General features: G+C 37.8%; 1 protein-coding gene across 7 annotated transcripts in view; it reads right to left on the bottom strand.

The window, feature by feature from the left end:
- Positions 1-16,860, bottom strand: part of LOC5566765 — a 190,216-nt gene that overhangs the window by 161,119 nt on the left and 12,237 nt on the right. For 6 of the 7 annotated variants that reach the window (XM_021845778.1, XM_021845903.1, XM_021845942.1 and 3 more), the window contains one exon: positions 7,215-7,966. The exons of the other annotated variant lie outside the window; for it this stretch is intronic. The gene's annotated coding sequence lies outside the window, so the exon portion shown is untranslated. The remainder of the gene's footprint in view (positions 1-7,214; positions 7,967-16,860) is intronic. 7 annotated transcript variants of the gene reach the window in all.

Below are 16,860 nucleotides of genomic sequence, written 5' to 3'. Positions count from 1 at the left end.
TGAATGCGGTGGGTGCGATCCGCACCGGGCCCCGGTTCTTAGGGACCCTAGATCATGGTGAACATTTATCATAGTATTAGAAATTGAGTTTTTTACAATTTACGTTTGGAAGGACCCTGAATTGGTAATAAGTAGGGGCCCCTATATCATCATCTAGTATATTGATAAGAGTAGCGTTTATTTCAACACTACAGATCAACACTTTTGAACCGAAAATCGCTTAGATTCAAAAATACATTGTTCTGGTAATCATCGAGTATCAGGGGGCCTTCTATAATTTGAAATTAAGGAAGCCATACACTGGTTTGGAAACATTTTATTATAAGCCATATCCTGAGCCAAGCCGAAATGAATATTTGTACACAATATTTTATAAATTCTTGAAAAATATCAAATCATATTTCGATAACGCGAACAAAAGTGAACAAAGGCCTCTAAAGTCTCTTTTCTATGCAGAACATCTTATACATCTAAAAACTCTTGTTCCATTTTCGCAATGCAATGAATAAATATGTGAATTCTCTAGGCTCAAGATATTACTACGCGACTACTCCATATGTTCATTGATTTTCATCTTCAGAAATTCTTCTGGAGATTCATCCAGAACTTTCTCCAGGTATACATACAAAGACTTCTCCAGGGATCCCACAAAAATTCTTATAGAGATTCCTCTAGCAATTCTCCCAGGAATTTGTCTTGAAATCTCTAAAATGATTTCTCAAGATATGCTAAGAGGACTTCATTCAAAATTTGCTCCAGAAACTCCTTCAGCAGTCCAACAACGGAATTACAACGAAAATTCTATTAAGAAATGCTTGTATCGATTTCTCCAGGTTTTACACTGAGATACCTTAAAAATATTCTTACAGATTTTTTCCACGAAAATAACAAAGGTTTATTCTACAATTGATGTAATTCGTGTAAATTTTGGCAATTTTCTAGAAATACTTCCAGCCGTTTTCAAAACTTATACTTTAAAAATTACCCTACTGATTATCCCAGGAATTTCTCCATTAATTTCACTGAGGATTCCTCATAAATTTCTCCATAGAAAACGATTACTTTCAAAGATTTCTGGAATCATTTTTCTACTCCCATTCCTCAATTTAAAAATGAATGTGCTGTTTAAAACCACAAATTTCTACAGCAATTATTCCTGTAGCTCATCAAAGTTTCACTCGAGATTTTCCAGTGTTTTCGTCTAGCAAATTTTGGTTGGGTAATTTCACAATTATTTCATTATTAGTTTCTCTGAAAACTTATCCAAGATTATCTCAAAAGTCTAGAAGAGATCCGGCGATCTTTGATAGACTTCTCTCTCGTAGGAATTTATCATATCATGTATTTCATTAGTGATATCTTTAAGATTTCGTTTAGAAATATATCGAGTTTTTTGAGGGATTCCTTCTAATAAAAATCTGAAAAATTTCCTTAGCATATTTCTGGACAAATTCCAAAATAAATCTTTTAACAATTCTTTAAGAACTAATTTGGGATTTTTTTTTTTGAAAGAATCTGACAAAAAAAATTAGTGGGTAAAGTTCTAGTTGAGTATATTACGGTTCCTCGAATGAAAATTAAGGAGGAATTCCTTGGGAAGTCTGTAAAAAAATCTTCGAACTTATAGTTGAAGCAAACTTTAAGCAAATATCTGAATTACATTCTGATGAAATGTCTAAAGAAAATCAATAAATCCCACAGAAACCTTTAAGAAGATGCTTTGAGACCAGACGACGGATTACTTGACGAATCCTTCTTGAAATGTGGTTCTTGTTCAGACTCATATTTATTCCATTTTTCTGACATGAGGTCTCTAATGTTCCTTAAAAAAAAAACTTTGCGGCTATCAGTCCTGAAGTGGTTGTATCGGTTTATAACTCTCCATACCATTTTGATTACTAGATAAAAATTGAAAACGACATCAACAATAGATGAACACAAGGTCCTTTATTTGCAAACCTAAATATTAATGTTGATTGAAAGTATATTACACTGCGGAACACGTTTTTGTCTCAAGCACCAAAATACGCTATTTACTAAACTAAAGGTTGCTGAGTTCATTGTCGTTTTCAGAAATATCATGGCACGTCTAGTTTTCGAGATATTGACTGTTGAAAATGCAAAATTTGATTCTTTCAACCAACTTGCATGCAAGTTTGTCAGCTTGTACGGCAATTTATTTGCTTAATTTGCCACAGAATTAAAACTTCATGTATAAAACAATAATTATCAACAAAGTTCATAATATTTTCGATGCTAAAATGTTATTTTTGGGTAGTTCAGTAAAGTATTGTATTTTGCCATATAAGAGAAACGAAGAATTTTATATGAAGGCTGCAAGCATGTTGAAAAAATCGATTTAAACTAAATTTTATCGTAGAATTCCAAATAAATTGTATCTGAATTGAAAATTTAAGTCTTATTTAGCATGTTCGGTAGATTATATCACAAATAAATTTGAAAAATCATACTTTAAATTTCATGTAAACATCAGTGTTTTATACAACTTTGGCGACCTGTAGTTTTAAATTGTGACGTGCTGGAACATTTCTGAGAACGACATCAGATTCAGCGACCCAAAATCTACTAGAGACACATAATTTGATCCTTGAGACACGCAAAAATGTCATTTTCGTTACGCTGTGTTATTGTTTCAACTAATTGACTACTCAATTGGCACCTACCCTTATTTGGAAGGGCCCCCGAATTTGACTCCGCACCGGGCCCCGAAAACCCTAGCTACGCCACTGCGCTGGAGGCAGTTAGGAAGGGATTGCTTCTACCTAAATCAATTCGGAAGATTATTGAGACGCTACGGATGTTGCTGTCGAAGGTTCGCAATTCAGCACCACCAAAAGCGGATCGTTTAGCGAGTTTAATCGGATTCGGGGTGGTTGTCCAACAACTAGCCGATCATCTTGACACTACTGGGTTAATCACTCGTCTTCGATCCTGATGAGTTAGAAGCTTAACGTTTTCGGTAAAGTTGTTTCATGAAACAAGCGCTATCATCATCCGCTAGGAGGCACTAATAACAGTATTTTATCTGTCTTCTTAATCCAAGGTATTTTTCCAGAGATTCAACTAGAGATTCCCCCAGAGAACCTTTTCTAAAGATAGGGATCGCCGCTGGAATCCTTTCAAGTATTTCTTCAGGAATTTATCTAGATAATTCTCCAATAATAACTACAGGGAAGGATTTTCTGGAAAATATCTTCAAGGAATGCCTGGGAGGATTCTTGGCATTATTGTCTAGAACTATTGTCACGTGATGTTGCTAAGTAAATCTCTTCAGAATTACAAGAAAAAAAACTTTGAGTAATTCCTGTAGCTTTTTTTCTAAAGTTATCTCTGGGAGAATTGCTGGAGGAAAATTTTTGAGGAATACCTTGATGAATTTGTGAAGCAATATTTTGTAGAATCTCTGGAGGAATTCCTGGTGAATCCTTGGAAGAATTCCTGCAGAAATTTCTGGAGATTCTGGGGCAATCCATGGAGAAACCCTAAAGAAATCTCCAGAATAATTCCTAGAGGAATTTCGAGAAGGGGGAATATCCAGCATGTATCCTCGAAGGAATTTCTGAAGAACTATCTGGAGAAATCCTAGAAAAAGTTATCCTAGTGGAACCCCTGGAGGATTCTATGCAGCAATCCTTGGAGACATTTCTCCAAGAATCCCTGTAGATATTTTTCTGGAGAAATGCTTGGAGGAGTCTGCGGAAGAATTTCTGGAGGAATCTCTGAACGAAAGTTATGAGAAATCGATTGAAAAATACCTGGACCAATCCCTGGAAAAGTTCACGTATTAATTCTTGTAGAAATTCCTGGACGAATCCTGCTGAAAATCCTTAAGAAACTAGTTGCGAAATCTCTAGAGGTATCCCTGTAGAGTTTTTCTTGGAGGAATTCCTGGAAGAAAGCCTGCAGGCAGTTCAGGCAGAATTTCTAGAGGAAATGCTAAAGGTACTCCTGAAGCTCTATCTGATCCGGCCAAAAAAAAATCTGGTTTCAATCTTCGTGAAGAAATTTCTGGTGAAATATCTAGAGGAATAATCCCTGGAAAAACCGATGCATGGATCACTGTAGAGATTATCTTATAAGAATTTCTGGTAAAATTCCTGGAGGAATCATCAAAAAAAATCTTGGAGGAATCTCTAGAACGAACTTTTGTGCATTGCACTCGTAATGTAACACAGCGTAACAAAAATGACATCTTTGCGTGTCTCAAGAACCAAATTATGTGTCTCGAGTACATTTGGGGTTGCTGAATCTGATGCCGTTCTCAGAAATGTTCCAGCACGTCACAATTTTTAGCCACAGGTCGCCAAAGTTGTATACAACACTGGTTTTATTGATGTTCACATAAAATTTAAAGTATGATTTATCAAACTTTTTTGTAATCTTATCCACCAAGCATGCATAATATAACTTAAACTTTCATTTTAAATATAATTTGGTTGAAATTGAACGATTAAATTTAGATTTAATCGATTTTTTCAACATGCTTGCAGTCTCTATACAAAATTCTTCGTTTCTCTTATATGGCAAAATACAATACTTTTCTAAACCATAAAAAAATAACTTTTAAGCACCGATAACATTATGAACTCTTATAATAAGTGTTGTTTAACACATGAAGTTTAAATTCTATGGCAAATTAAGCAAATAATGGCAAATTAAGTGCCATACAAGCTGGCAAATTTGCATGCAAGTTGGCTGATATAGTCAAATTTTGCATTTTCAACAGGGAATATTTCAAAAACTAGACGTAATATGATATTTTTGAAAACGGCAATGGATTCAGCAACCCTTAATTGAGTAAATAGTGGTATTTTGATGCTTGAGACAAAAACGTGTTCAGCAGTGTAATCAAAGCCTAATATCCTGATTTGCTACAAGCAGTGCTGTTAAATATCAAAATTTTGGAAAAATTGAAATGCTTATAGCACCCTTCCATGCGAAATATCATATCAGTAAATATAGCCAACCGATAGTAATTCGGAAAATGTCACCGAGAAAAAAAATCAGATGACGTTTTCCACAAGGAACGATGATATTGGAAATAATCAAATGTCAAAGTCATGTGATATTCATGACATTTAACAGCACTGGCTACAAGGTTGTGGTGTCTTCGTTGTTCATAAGCTCAAGGACTGTCTGGCAGTGACAAATCAAATTGAGAATTCATCCGCTATATGGCACTAGTAACAAATTTTCTTCAACCTCATCCATTCCATGAAAAACCGATCTAGTGGGTCTCCGAATTCCGCGAAAATTTGCTATTTTATTCCTTATCCGAAATAAGGATACACGAATTTTTGGATTTTTTGACTAGGGTGACCAGAAAAATCGCGATTTTGCTAAATTTAAATTTAAAAAAAAATTATAACTTTTGAACCGTTCGACCGATTTTCAATCTTTTTGGACGAAATGAAGGTTAAAGATTTTAACTTTTCAGAAAAAATATAAAATTTCACAAAAAATGTGTTTTTTACATGAAAAAACTTAATAGTTTCCGTTTTTTCGTGTTTTGAAGGCTTCGGGACCAAAGGGGCTATCGCTGTTCTCATTTTTTCTTGAAAGTTCAGAAAATTTTACGTATACTGTCAAATTTTCAGCGATGTATGTTTTTTAGTTTTTGAGATATATATATATTTTTTTTTTTTGAAAATAAAAAATCAGTCATTTTTTATCGGCACACACTGTAGGTCTCAGCGCATTAGATTTGTATTGTTTAAAAAAATTATAACTTTTGAACAGCTTAACCGATTTCCAATCTTTTTGTATGGAATGAAAGCTTAAAATTTCAACTATTCAGACAAAATTGAAAAATCTGATAAAAATATGTTTGAACGTGAAAAAGTATAAAAAATTTTAGTTTTTTTTAGAAATTTTCATATATTTTAATGTGAAAAATTTTTTTTTTTTTCAAAGTTTTCTATTTTTTTCTATGTTTTCTGAAAAGTTGAGACCTTTAGCTTTTTTTCCATAAAAAAAAAGATTGAAAATCAGTTGAGCTGTTCAAAAGTTATATTTTTTTTTAACATTACAAATCTAATGCGCTGAGATCTACAGTGTGTGCCGATGAAAAATGACTGATTTTTTATTTTCAAAAAAATATATCTCAAAAACTAACAAACATACATCGTTGAAAATTTGACAGTTTACGTAAAATTTTCTGAACTTTTAAGAAAAAATGAGAGCAGCAATAGCCCCTTTGGTCCCGAGGCCTTCAAAACGCGAAAAAACGGAAACTATTGAGTTTTTTCATGTAAAAAACACATTTTTTGTGAAATTTTATATTTTTTCCGAAAAGTCTTTACCCTTCATTTCGTCCAAAAAAATGAAAATCGGTCAAACGGTTCAAAAGTTATAATTTTTTTTAAAATAAAAATTTTGCAAAATCGCGATTTTTCTGGTCACCCTATTTCGGAAATGGTCACCCTAATCAAAAAATCCAAAAATACGTGTATCCCTTTTTCGGATAAGGAACAAAATAGCAAATTTGCACGGAATTCGGAGACCCACTAGATCGGTTTTTCATGGAATGGCTGACCTTCTATATCTCGAGATCCTGATAAGCTAGGAAATTGGTGTTTTCGGCAAAGTTGTTCAGTATATCAATAAGAAATCTGATTCAAAATTCATCCGGTAGGTGACGTTAGTAATAAAACTTCCCCAAACTTCTATAGTTTTAAATCCTGGGGAACTAGAAGATTGGTGTCTTCGAAAAAGTTGTCCAATAGATCAGAAGCTCTCTGGCAGTGAGAAATAGGATTGAAAATTCATCCGCTAGGTAGTAGCAAGTTTCTTTAATATTCTGTATCTCAAGTTCCTGGTAAGCTAGAAAGTTTGTGTTTTCGACAAAGTTGTGCAGCGGACCTCCTACTTTAAGCAAATTTTCTTTTATGTTCCTAGTTAGCTAGGAAATTGGCATTGAAATTCTTTTCTTCTTTCGATCAATTCCGTCCAGTCCAATTTTCTAAAAAAAAGCACCGATTGTACTTCTTATGAATGTTTTGTATTTTATGACGAAAAATCAATCAATCACACCTCCTCAAAAAAGTTGAAAATCACTTCAACAGACAGTGATTCTCAACTTTTAAGGGACACCTATCGAATCAAATATGTTTTATCACTGTTACCCAATTTACCATTGCATCAAAATCGGGAAGCATGACGGAAAGACAACAAAATCTGGAAAATGTACTTACCGGGTTCAACCTGGCACACAGGCACTGGATGATGGATTACGAGCGAGAAGGCAATTTAAGTACTTCCTCCCCTCTCTCTCTCTCTCTCTTCGCTGCTCCTCTGAGAGAACACAAACTCGTCGGCGGTAATCAGGCAACGGCTACTTCGATGATTCTGAACAACAACCACGACGGTGATGATGACGATGGAGAGAGGAAATTTGTAGCATGAATCGGCCTCTTCCTGCTTTTTGCTTCCCCCTGACTGCTGCTGCTCCAATCTATTAAAGATTCTTGAACCGTGTCCTCCCCCGCACTACCCCGCACACTCACTCTTCTTCACTTCCTTCTGGGGGGCTTCCTCCGGTTTTCGCCGTTCTCTTCGTTCCAGACTCGTGATTCTTCAGGTTCACCTTTCGCGTTCCACCGGCCACTATTATCTGTTATACTTCGATTCGCCTTACCGACACCCCCCAAGAACTGTCCTCCTGTGATGGGTGGTTTGTATTTTTCGCTTTTCTAGAACTTCACACCATTTTGGGAGCGGATTTCTTCTGTGGGTAGTCTGTTCCCATGATGATCCAAGCAACCCAAGTTCGCCTCCGTCCAACACGACCGCAAACTCATCGACATGCTGGACGCAACGCCTGCTGTCTTAATTTGCTCCGTTTAGTAAATTGCCCAAGCTGGGCGCTGGCTGGACGAGATTCGGAGATGATGAAGCGGGGGTACCAGTTTGCACCGAAAACATTTTCCAAATTAAAACAATTCAGCTGCAAAAAAGCGAAACAAGAAAAACATTCCGAATGAAGAAGGCAGAAAACACTCGACCACCTAGAGTTTAATGTTGCAATTTTCGAGAGCATACTAATTCGGGTGGGGTGGTTCGCCAATGCCACCAATTGGACCAGAAATATACTATAGGCGAGTTGATGGGGTGATGGGAGCGATTTTTGGCAAATTTATCGGCTGACAAAATCTGCGCGGACAATGAACGACGGGTTTCAATATTCAATTTGTCTTTCGAGTTGGAAACCATGTTCTGCTCTATCTACTCCATCTGTGTGCATACCGTAGCTAATTTACCCCAAGAGTAAGGGTATGCGATATTTCGAATGATGCTGTAAAAAATTGCGTTCGAAACGAGATTCCGCGAAAGTTAAAACTACATAAAGCTATAAAACAGTAAGTCTAAGTGCTACAAAAATAATTCTTTTCAGTACTATTTTCTCCACTAATGATCCCTTTTCGATCCTTTTTCGAACCCATGTCTTCGATGTTCCGTTGGACTCGTTAGCGAAAGCTTCTTGGACACCGACTTGGGAAAAAAGTTCTCAGAAGGTCACTTTATCTTCCGTTTATTCACTGAACATGGTTGCAACAACGAACAAAAGGAAGGGTGAATCTCTGAATTCACAACTTCCTTCCAAAAAAGGTGGATTCTAAAACTGTCACTGAACGTGGCAAAAATGGAAGAAAGGATGTTTTTCCGGAATGCGAACTTTCTTCCAAGGGTGAAATGAATAATGTTGATAATTGCATCGAAGTGAGCAATCAGTTCGATGCTCTAGACAAATTTTCCGTACACCAAATCGAAGCAGCCTCTAGCCCAGGCTCTTTGATTCAAGTGAGGAAGCAAAGAGTGCCGCCTATCGTGGTCAGTTGTTCCGAATTTGGGGAATTTAGGCAGAAGATCGTGAACTCCATTAGGGGAAACAAGGTTTCCTTCCAAATCGCAAAGAAAGGAGACTTTCGCGTTTTCCTCGAAACTCTTAAAGATCGCAAACTTCTTCTCAAACATCTTGAAGATAAGAAGCACATTTTTAGTTATGACGATAAAAATAAACGTTTGTTCATGGTCATCTTGAAACGTTTCTCTTACCTGGTTGCAGGTGACTTACCTGACGAAATCAAAAGAAGGAAAAAATAGTTACTTGGATTTTCCCCAGTATGAAAAAGAGAACCCAATCTGGCATTCTTCGGAAAGGGCTTTTTCAAGAATACTAATAAGTTCACTTAAACAAAAGTTATCTGCATGATAGTGAAGCTTTAGAAAAAGCAAGACTTATGTTCGATGTCCGTGTGGCATGGGAAAATTTCCAGAAACCTGGAGGAAATTTCCAGAACCCCACTCAGTTCCATCGGTGCCAAAAGTGGAATCATGATACCAAACATTGTCGCATGGATGCTAAATGCATGATTTGCGGAGGTTCTTCTCACGCTACGGCCGTCTTTCCTGTGAAGGAACATACCAAAAAGTTTGGATGTACAAATTGCGGGGGCAACCATAAGTTTAACTTTTGGGATTGCCCTTCGCGCGAACAAATTTTCTCTTTGGGACCACCAAAAAGGCATCGCTTTGGAGATGGTCCACCACTGTGGAATATGATGTATGATGGAGTGCTAACCTTGACACTGCCGAATGTAGTCGATATCGTCGGTTTCGCAGATGACGTCGTTCTTGCGATAACTGGCGAGACTGCGGAGGAAGTGGAGATGCTGACGGCGAAATCGTGGATGACTAGATTCAAGCTGCAGTGTGGTTCAGCAGTTGAAGATCAACGTCGGAGGACACGCAATCCCATCGACATGCTCTCTAAAGCACCTTGGAGTCATGGTCGACTATAAGGCAGTGTGCGTTATCGCCGGAATGATCCCCATCTGCATCACTCTGGCTGAGGGCATAGCATTCTACATGCAAAGGGAAACAATGAACGTGAGGAATACCATCAGAATAAATACAATGGCGAGGTGGCAGCAGAAGTAGAATAACTCGGAGAAAGGAAGGTGGACCCACAGGCTAATTCCTAACGTGTCGGTGAGGATGACCAGAGAAATTAACTTCCTTCTGACCCAGGTTTTGTCAGGCCATGGATTCTCGATTCAGGGATATACGAAGCGAGATGATGTGATCACTATTATTTTTGACTTATGATCACTATTATTTTGAGGCTCCAAGGATTATTTCAGGAATTTCTGCAGGAAAATCTCCTACAGGAATTTATCTAGAAATTTCAAGAGTACTTTACACTTGTATGCCTACGATGAAAATGCTCCATAGATCCCTCAAAAAAAAATTTTTGCTGGGATTCCTCCAGGAATTTATCCAATGATTCTTCCAAGAATCTTTCCACATAAATCCAGGAGTTCTTAAAGCGATATATCCTGATATTCTTATAAAGATTCCTCCAGATACTACTCCTTCAAGGATTCATCTAGGAACAACTGTAGGGATTCTTTCAGATATGTCTTCAAATCTTTCTCCAGGACTCACACTAGAACAATATATTCAAGGATTACTCCAGATATTTCATCAGAAATTCCTCCATGAATTTCTCCACATATACATGCAGGTATTTCCTCTTTAGGCCTCCTTTGTTTTCTCCAGGGATCACTCGAGGGATTCCACCAGGAAATTCTCCAGGGATTCTACTAGGAGTTCTTCCGGGGATTCCTTCAAGAATTTCTTTGAAAATTCCTCCAAAAATTAACCATGGCATCATCCTACAGGAATTTCACCAGAAAATACTCTAAGACTTTCTCTAAGGATTACATTAGAAAAATCTATACCTAGAATCCTTTAGGAAAATTCCTTTATGGATTCCTCCAGATATTTCTCCATCGATCCCTCCAAGAATTATCCAGGGATTTTTCCATTAAAAATCACTACAGGGGTTTCTCCCAGGATTCCTCCTGCTCCCGCATAATCTTCTCAGTGGTTCTTTCAGGGATTCTTACAAAGATACCTCCAGAAATTTCTCCAGGGATTTCTCCCGGGATGCCTCCAAAAATTCCTTCAGCATTTGACCCAGGTAATCTTTCAGAGATTCCTACAGGAATTTCTCCAAACTCCTCCAGGGAAATCTCTACAGGAATTCCTCCAGCCATTTATCCAGAAATTTCTCCAAGAATCCTCCAAAAGAATCTCTACATGGATACATCTAAAAATTGTACACGAGATTTCTTCCGGAATTCCTCCATAGACTCCTGCAAATTATTTTCCTTAAAAATTTTCCATGGAATCTTCCAGGGATTATGAACAGATTTCTCAAGGGATTCCCCCGAAGATTTTTCTAGAGATTACTCTAAGGATTCCTTCATGTGATACTAAAGAGGTTGATCCATATTTTTTTTCTGGAGAGATTACTCTAAGGGTTTTTTCATGCATTTTATCTAGAGATTCCTCCAGAGATGGCACAAACAATTAAAAAACTTCTTCATTAAAAGAATCGCTGTAGACACTTTTAGGGTATTTTTTTATTTAAGGAATCAATACAGGACTTTTCGGAGGCCAACAACAAATCTCTGATAAAATTTCTCGCGAAATTCTTGAAGGATTACTTGAAAAAATCTTCGGAGTGATCCATGCAGCGGATTTGTTGCAGATATCTCTGGGAGAAGTCTTGAAGGAAAATCTTGAAGTAATTTATTGTAGAATCCCTGGAGGACCTTATGGCGAAACTTATGGGAAATGTTCTGGTGGAATCCCTGAAGAAATTTCCGGTTCCTAGAGAAATCTCGAGAGACTACCTGAGAAAATTTCTGCAAAAATGCTTGTAGGAGTTTCTGCAGAAATCATTGGATAAATGACAAGAGTAACTCTTTAAGATCCCTGGAGGAATTTCTGTATTAAGCCAAGAGTTTTTGCAGAGATTTTTCTGGTGAAAACCTTGGAGGAGTCACGACAATCATTTCTGGAGGAAGCTCTATAAGCATATCAGGAGGAAAGGTTAGAAGAATCTCTGAAGGCATATTTGGTGTAATTCCTGGCATAATTGCTTGAAAAGTTCCCTCGGAGAAACTCTCGGAGAAACTCCCGGAGAAATCCCAGTAAAGATTATACTAACATCACTGGAGAAACTCCTCGCAATATCTGTAGAAGAATCCTTGAATCTATATTCCAGCAGAAATCCCTTGAATAATCTTTAGTGAAATCACTAGAAGAACACCTGAAAGAATTTCTGGAGGAATTACTGAAGGTATTCCTGGAGCCCTAGGTCTAGAAAATCTAGTAACGGTCAAGTCCTAGAGGAATTCTCGGAAGAGTCTCAGACGAAATCCTTAGTGTAATTCTTGGAGTAATCGCTGTAGGGATTACGGTAGAGATTAGGGAGGAAGGTACCTGAAGTAATCTACTACTATTTCTTTTCCTTACAAATTTATAGCTCTTTTAGAGTGTCGATTGGCCAAAAATGACCCCAATACACACGGAAGGTTAAGCCCTTTCGGAAATTATCTGAAACTTGGAAAAAAAAACTCAGTAGCCAATTCCGGCATTGCAAGAGGAAAACAAATTATTACTAACCAATTGCGAAAAAGCTTAAAAACTTGCTATGCAGTTCGAAAGCGCGTACAATTTTAATTTAAGACTTACTGGTCCAATTGAAAATCAAGTTACTCAGGACTTAGAAAATATTCTCAATCAAGAGAACGTTTTCGAAAATTCTTGGGAGACTGATTTGGAAGAAGTGAGAACTATTATTTAAAAAAATCAAAAATATGAAAGCTCCTGGCGATGATGGAATTTTCTACATCCTCATCAAGAACCTTCCAGAGGTAACTTATCATTGCTAGTAAATATATTTAACAAATGTTTCCAGTTGGCATATTTTCCTTGCAAAGAGAAAATGGCCAAATTTCTACCATTTTTCAGACAAAAATCCTGCAGAAGCTTCCAACTATTGTCCAATTAACTAATAATATTCCCACATACATAAACTAACATAAACTAAGAGCTCTTTATTTGAAACCTTCAAGTAGACATGTTGTTATGATGAGAGGGGTTCCAGCAAATTGGTCAGAAGAAGTTAAATATCTAGGGCTCATGCTAGATAAAAAATTACCTTTCAGATATCACATTGAGGGCATTCAAGCCAAATGTAACAAATATATTAAAGGTCTTTATCCACTTGTTATTAGAAAATCTAAACTTTGTACTCAGAAAAAAAAAGTTTTGATTTTCGTTTAGTATCGACGTGGAAAAAATGCATATCGCATACCCTTACCCAAAAACTCATCGAAAATGAGCTGATCTCAACAAAAACAAATGGGTAAAAAAACAACAACCAACATAAAGCACCGAACACGACGACACTGCATCACAATTCATTGCGCATTATAACCGCCAGTCAATGAGGAATCCCCGACATGGCCAACTACGATCTCCCCCTCCACCCCTTCGCTTCTCGCATCACAACAGGTTGCAGCGCAGTGCCGCCGCCACCCAAAACGCGATTCTATTTAGTTATGGCAGTTGGGCACCTAGACCTACTCTACTGTTTCATAATGATTCTACCCCATTACCCCGAATCCCATTAACCCGAATGCCATTAACCCGAACGCCATTACCCCGAATTCCAAAACCCCGAACGGCCCATCACCCCGAATGACATTACCCCGAATTCCAATATCACGAGGAACTGTCATCAATATCATCATGTCAAGATAATTATTAATTCGGGGAAATAGCATTCGGGGTGATGGAATTCGGGGTAATGGTACATTCGGGGTAATGGAATTCGGGGTGATGGCATTCGGGGAAATGGTATTCGGGGTAATGGGGTAGAATCTTCATAATATCCCTGTTTCTCGCTCGAGCTGCTCAATGGATGATGTTGATGATGATGGTTGCTGTTCAGAGAGAAAAAAATAACCGCAAAAATATCATCCAACCGAACGTGAACACTTTCGGTGCCACTTGTACTGCCACTGCATACCTACAGCCTATGCCGTAGGACCCATGGACGAGGAGATCGAACGGTCGAGGGCTCTTCACAACGTCACATACAGCACAAAACAACATTAGTGCCACCCTCGAATGCTCGGTCGGCACGAAACCATCAGCCATTGCCGGCATCGTCGTCGTCGTCGACAGCAGAAGCAGCAGCAGCTTCCCACAATTTATAATTATTTATAATACATATATCAGCCAAACCTCCTCAACTTAAACCAAGCAGTAGGCCATGCGGTTGTCCCATCCGCCTCTCATCGTTGTTGTTTAAACCGATCGTAGAAGTCGGGGAGCAAACAGAATTGGCTAGAGTGCACCTTGCGCAGACTATGGCTATGAGCAAACTTTGGAAATGTCAAAGACGAATGCATTGCATTGCGACGAATGCCATTGAAGGCTTTTGTGCAGCTTGGCCAAGAACCATCGGCTAATGATGCCGCACATCGGCAAGGTGGTTGACGATCAAGTATGGCGATTTGCGAAAGATTTTTGAATCAATGAAATTGAATTAATCAGAACCTCGTGATAGGATGCACAAGGATTCACTGGAATATCGTTCAGAAGATTCACTGGAATCCCAAAAAGGGATTCATTTGAATTCCCAAAAGTGTTTCATTTGAATCCCTAAAAAGGGATGATTCATTTGAATCCCCGAAAGGGATTCATTTGAATCCTCGAAAGGGATTCATTTCGATCGCCAAAAGAGATTAATTTGAATCTCCAAAGAGATTCATTTGAATCTCCAAAGAGATTCATTTGAATCTCCAAAGAGATTCATTTGAATCTCCAGACTGGAGTCCCATCAATTCATTTTAATCCTTTAAGGGAATTTACTCGAATCTCATAAAAAGATCCATTGTTATCCCAAAAAAGGATTCTCTCGCATGAATCATTGGAATTTCAAAGCGTAAATCCTTTAAAACCCATTGCATGTTTGCAGTATCAACTAGACTGCACTAAACGACATGGTCGATTGCCTCACCAAACCTAATCCAATAGGAAGCACAATACCTCTAGCAGCAATTCACCCATAGAGCTAGCAAAAAGTGAAATGAAGCTTTTATAAACTAATTATTCACATCACAGCCCGTACAATATAATGTGTATCTATACATATATAAATAATACCCATTCCCATCAATCCATCCAACCCATCCAACTATCCATCCGTCTTCTGTCCACGGCGCAGACTGCCGCATTCGATACGGGCCTCTTCTCACTTCTGGCTGTTCCGTGGTGGTTCAGTTCATTCACGCGGCTTCTTGACGACTTTAGGAAGAAAACAAACGAGTTCCACTATCTCCGGAGGAGTCCGGAGCGGCGATATCTCCCACCGTCATCTGCAGAAACAAACATCGCATCGAAGACTAAGTATCCAACCACGCCAAAGGAGGACCGAACAGGGCATGGAAGTTGACCGACCACCTTCGTCACGGTGTGGCTGTGTATCGTTTATTTTGATAGATAAAAGTGTTCATGACCTTGGTGAATATTGGGAAAAGAATAAGAAAGCACTAATATCAAATTGAATACAATGGACCAATGCACGAGTTCACTCGATGACGTTTTAGCGGTGCCGTGTTATTTATGTGACCATGGCAACGAGTGAATACGGCACCGCTCAAACGTCAGATTAGTGAACTCGTGCATTGATCCATTATGTGCCAAGTTGTCCTTCTCTGATCAAATTGATCGAATAACTTTGTATACAGATAAAAAAGCTGCGTTAATTGGGTCATCATCCAAGTAGTCAATGTTCAATTGCTTGCAAATCTAAATTGAATTTCTTTTTTTTTAGCTGTTAGGATCCAACTTCTAACAGTGTATAAGATTCTCTGTTTTTTGATAACGTAAAGGATGAGCGCGCGTGAGTAATGGAAGTATACAAAACATATATCTGCTATATTCCCTGATAACTATTCCAGGCTTCGGAAAAGTGAAGCCCCTAGTGAGAATCAATTATTTGTCAAAACTTAAAAAGCGATTAGCTTCCGAATGATCAACAAATAAAAAAAAACGTCCGTTTATCATAATTGACAAAACATAGAAACGGATGTTCTTATTTTTTTACAATTTTTGTTCTTCTTGAAGAAAACTTCTGTTTTAGTTTTGGCAAATGGTCAATTCTAAATAGAACCTTCACGATCAACGACACATGAGCCAAAATTTTATCCTTTGTATGCGCCCGCATTCACACAACACGCATGATTTTTATCATTCGTGGAAAATAATTGACTTTATTTTACGAGTGGCGTGAGTTGAGTGCTCTAGGTCTCGTATAGCGAAGTGACAATACTCGAATCGAATAAGGTGAGACCCCTTTTGATTTGCGTCTCATTGCGAGTCACTTTATTCAAGTCGAGCATTGTCACTTTGCTATACGAGATCAACAACTCTCACCTCACTCCAGTCGTAGAATAAGCCCAAATAAGTCACGATAGAGAAAAAATGCACACACCATCCTCTGTTTGGTGCCGATTACTGTGAGTCAACACGTCTCACATTCGCAGACACTCTCTCATTCTAATCAAGAAAGATAAGTGAATGTGTTCCATTTTCTACAAAATGTTTGTGATCAAAAGGGTGTAATATGAACCAATCGATTATAATTTAGTTGCTTACGACTGCATTGCCAGAAAACAAAGCTCACTTTCGATCGTTGACGTCTATGAGAGTATGAGCTACGAACTGTTATGATTCACGAACTGTAACACATTTTCAATATTATTCATTCCATCGGCTTCTTTGGACCAAAATCCAAATTCTGAGATGTTCTTTCATACGAAACAGTTAGGCATATTTGCTTCGCCTTACTTTACTTCCTTTTTTTGCGCAAATCGCTCCAACACAACAAGAGCTCTTTTACACGTACCTTCAAGAATTCCTTTAAGAGCTCCTCTACACAATTTTCATAACATATTTTCTTATATTTTCGCT

Source organism: Aedes aegypti, chromosome 1, assembly GCF_002204515.2.
Source record: "Aedes aegypti strain LVP_AGWG chromosome 1, AaegL5.0 Primary Assembly, whole genome shotgun sequence".
NCBI classification, from domain to species: domain Eukaryota; kingdom Metazoa; phylum Arthropoda; class Insecta; order Diptera; family Culicidae; genus Aedes; species Aedes aegypti.
This window is presented reverse-complemented; position numbering and strand designations above follow the sequence as displayed.